At 38.8% G+C, this 4,570-nt stretch overlaps 1 long non-coding RNA gene across 1 annotated transcript in view; it reads right to left on the bottom strand.

The window, feature by feature from the left end:
- LOC122088277 overlaps nucleotides 1-714 on the bottom strand; it is a 2,958-nt gene extending 2,244 nt beyond the window's left edge. The window contains exon 1 of the long non-coding RNA XR_006143031.1: nucleotides 208-714. This is a non-coding gene — a long non-coding RNA (uncharacterized LOC122088277). The remainder of the gene's footprint in view (nucleotides 1-207) is intronic.
- Between the last annotated feature and the right edge of the window lie 3,856 nt (nucleotides 715-4,570).

The following is a 4,570-nucleotide window of genomic DNA, read 5'->3' as shown; positions in this document are numbered from 1 at the left end:
AGCCTTATGGTAGGTGCACGTACACGGTTTGGGCACTCCCGTCTCTTCTGGCACTGGCTCGGACTTGTCGGGCCAGCCGGTGTTTAAGGTCACCCGTGCCATCATAGCCCACAAGGAACCCGCTCTAATATCCTCTGGCTCGGTTCCTGCATGGTTAAACCGGTTCAATCGCGAAATCAGACCGGGTTTTAAGAAGCGGGGTATTACATTAACAATCCTCGTTGAGTTTCAATGGTGGGAACATCAATGACGAACTCTTTGTTGTTAACAGGAATTGCTGGAAGTTCTTCATCATTAACCTCAATTTCATATTCTGATCATTGATTGGAGGTGTCTTCTCTTATTGCTTCTTTGCATATTTTTGTACAATAGCGGCCAAGTGGTCTACTAATTGTTTCACTCTTGTCACATGTGGATGCCTTTGGGAGACCTATGGATGTCTTCTTGTGGGAATCTTGCAGAGGAAAGAGCCTTCTTTGGATATATGATGGAAGGTATCAGGTTGCTGACTTGTGCTTCATCTCTTCCCAAGTCTTAGGCTCATCTCCTCGAACTCAGCGTTGCTTTTCATAGACTCCACCATTCTCCAACATAATCAATCAACTGGGAGCAAGCAAATTGAAGCTTTTATGTCTTTATCAAGTTATAGTAGTCAAAATATTTCTCCAGAGAATCTAACCAATCAAGTACTTTGCATGTATCCCTCTGTCTAATAAAGTAACGGACTTCTGGATCTATCTCCAATTAGGCTTTAATTTCAATAAATGTAAGATTGAATCACAAGTGATCCAATCCCAGGTAGGACCTTTAGTACCTTAAAAAAAAAATCAGATTCAGGGATAGATAAGATGAATAAAACATAAAATAGAGAATGAAGGGAAGAATGGGGTGGGGGAATGGCTATCTCAGCCTGGGTCTCTCTCATTGTCAGTCATCTTAGTTGATGATCATCTTTTCTGAGAGAATAATTTGTAAACAGCCAAAATAAACTTTCATTCAATCAAATTCGTGTACAATGTTGTAGCCCCTTAAAAACTTATACAGAAGACTCAAAACAGATTCGGACACTAAAAATGAAAGGCCTAACTAGGAAACTTAAATGGGAAACTAAAATAACAAAGAAAATAAACTTGAGACATGATTCTAACTAAACTAATGAATTAAATCTCGTTTTCCTACTTTCTACCCATATTTTAGGCCCATTAAAGTGGCTTGTTGCAAAGAAAACTCATGGATCAAAGGCCCAACACTTACATAACCTAACCTAAAGCTTATTTACAATAAAATAAACCCTTTAAGTGATTTGTCTGTACCAGTTTCGAAGAGAATAGACTCATCCAACGACGAAGAGAGCCACGTGCTTGGGAGGAGATGAAGGTGTTATTTTGGGAGAGAGGTCTCTTCTTATGGCCTATTGACGTCTCTATGACCAGCTCAACACCCTTAGGCAAGGTAACATGACTATAGAAGAATATATTGATAGATTGAATGACTTACTCTTGCTACATGTGTGAAAGATGAGGATGAAAAATTTTCTTATGTCCCGATTGAAATTGGGCTCAAGACATGACATCAAACATCAAAGATAATATTGGTGTGATCGAGCCTCAGACTTTGAAGGAGTGTTTTGAGAAGTCTATAGATGCAATACTTAATTAAATTAGTTCCTAGAAGATATAATCAGCCCACTGAAGTAAAGAGATCTTTTGTTCCTAATAGACCTAGTGGACCTCCTACCCGAGCTCCTCAAGATACTTTGGATAAAGGTAAGGCCCGTATAGCTAATAGGGAGACACGGGTTACAAGGTGTTATCAATGTAATGGTGTGGGACATTATGCCAGGTTCTGTCCAAAGCGTGGAAAATCTAATCCCATCATTACCTCTATTTAATCGAACCCATAGTTGCTAAGTCTTGACCCCCAATTTGATGATGGTTGGGTTGTCAATGCCGCTTTTGACGGTGAGGGAGGCAAGTATGATGTTGAACTTGAAGATGAAGTGAAGACCTTCACTTTGCCATCAATGTGGTTTCTAAAATTCTGGTTGTGGAGGCAAAAGGGGAAGATTGAAAATGTCATTGCATCTTCTATGCATTAATGCCAAGTGGACCCATGAAGACCCTTAGTGATTGTGGACAACGGGAGTTGTGTGAATGTTGTCTCACAAGCTTTTGTCATTGAAGGGCAACTCAATACTAATCCACATCCTTAACCAAATAGGTTTCCCTACTTGATAATAACACTGGCTGTGAACCAACATTGTTCGGCGCCTTTAAAAATTCCAGGTTACGAAGATGTATGGTGCGGTGTGATCCCCATGGTGCTACCGACGCGCTACTTGGAAGGCCATGGATTTATGACAACAATGTCTTGTTGGGTGGAACCAAGAACCAATGCTTCTTCGACTTCAATGGCAAGCCTCTTACGCTGAACCCTCTCACCATACCACAAATGATGCCGAAGTTGAGAGCCCCCCAATTGAAGAGGCAACAGATTTTGAAGTCCCTCAGGAATACACCACCTAAAGAGGCCACGACAACGAAGAAGCAACCCAACAAAGCTAGTACGAGTAAAGGACAGTAATCTGAGAAGACATTGCTGGCTCTACCTCATTGGTTTACTGAAGAAAAGCTCTACCTCATTGAGACTTTATGGCTACAAGTGAGGAGACTAGGTTTATATTATCACTTGTGACAAAGGAAGCTAATCCTATCAAAGAAGTGACACCCTAAGTCTATACGAGAGTTACTTATTGATTTTTCAGATTAGGTGGTGCCCGACAAGTTACCGGATGAGCTGCCACCTAAGAAGGAATTCCAACATGCAATTGATCTAGTGCTGGGATCAATCTTGCCTAATTTGCCCACTTATCATCTCAGCCTGACTGAGCATGCCGAGTTCAAAATACTAGTGGATGACCTTTTACGAAAGGGATTTATTGTGGAGAGTATGAGTTCATGTGCCATAATACCGGCCTTGTTAACACCTAAGAAAGATGGGTCATGACGTCTGTTCCTAGATACCCTTGTTATCGACAAGATTGTTGTAAAATGTAGACTCTTCATTTCCAGTTTGGATGATATATTGGATATGTTTGATGGGAGTTATAATCTTTTTGAAGATCGACTTGAGGAGTGGGTATCTCCAAATTTGGGTCCACCTGGTGATGAATGGAAGATGACATTCAAGACAAATGATGTTTTGTACAAATGGCACATTATGCCCTTTGATATAGCAAATGCACCGAGAACACTTATACGTGTGATGACTTAAGTATTGTGCCCCTTTATCGGCAAGTTTCTCGTTGTTTATTTTGATAACATCCTTATTTATATTTTGATACATTGAAATGAATGAAAAATTGAAGCTTACAACCATTACTCCAGAGATATGATGTTCAACAACTGAGATAGTTGTGGGTGAGAGACTCCGGCTGAGATAGCCATTCCCACCCACATCTATCCCATCTCCATCCTTATTTCTTTGTTTTCACCTTTGAGAGTGATTTGAGATTTCTTTCAATAACCTATCTTGAACGACGTTTGAGGTCCCTTGGACCCATATATTATGTGTTCTCTATTTTTTCTCAATTCAGTCAGAATTTTATATCTTTCCTGGGATTAGGTCCTATTTGATCTAGTCTTACATTAGCAAGGCTTGCCGCAACAGAACTTGTGATCCAAACCTGAAGTATCTTGGATTAGTGAAATTTTTGTCCTATATTCCTTTGTGATGGATGTGTATCGTCACTGTTTTGGGGAACACTTTTCTTAACATAATCTATTCTTAATCTGCAATAACATTAAATGGTTCATATTGTGGGCTACATCCTATCTGCATAGAATATTGTTTGTTTGTTTTTTTTTTTTACTTAATGTCAGGTGAGGTTTAAGGTGTATGTATTAATTGACATTTATATAATAGCACCACCATTTTTAATTGTACGATGAAGAATTGTTGTAGTGTATTAGGAAGGAAATGAGAGCTTTAATGAAAGTCCTTAGGGTTTTAAATACTAATAAAATGTTAATTAGAGGAGGGATTGAATGTCTCTCCTTGACTCAACTTCTCATGTTCCATATGTGGTCATGATAAGTAGTCAATGCAAATTTATATCTTGAATGCTCTCTTCCTTTCAAATTGCTACTCTTACAAGTAGTTCATAGTTGTTACAGAATAATTATTACTAGGGATGTTTGATTACATCTTGGGGAAAGAATATATAAAGGAAAGTATTCTGCTAAGAGTAAGTATAAGAATACATGAGAAAGCATTAATGAGGGTAACATTTTTACATTTCATTAAGGGTGGGGTGCATTAATGAGGGTAAAATTTACACATTTCATTAAGGGTGGGGTGTGGCCAAGTTTAGGCAGCAGGCGAGTGAAAATCGAACGAACGAAAGGCATATTATAAAGAAAAGAATTCAGCGAACAAGCATCAAGAAAATATTTAATAAATTAATAAAACAAACCGCCTTTGATTGATGAGTCATCCTAGCCGTAGATAGTTTGATGGTCCAAATCGTTTATTGGTGACCAGTATAAATAGCATTTTGAAAAGGGAAAGC

Source organism: Macadamia integrifolia, chromosome 2 (assembly GCF_013358625.1).
Source record: "Macadamia integrifolia cultivar HAES 741 chromosome 2, SCU_Mint_v3, whole genome shotgun sequence".
Taxonomy (NCBI): Eukaryota; Viridiplantae; Streptophyta; class Magnoliopsida; order Proteales; family Proteaceae; genus Macadamia; species Macadamia integrifolia.
The sequence above is the reverse complement of the archived record's forward strand: the minus strand, read 5'-3'. Positions and strand labels throughout refer to the sequence as shown.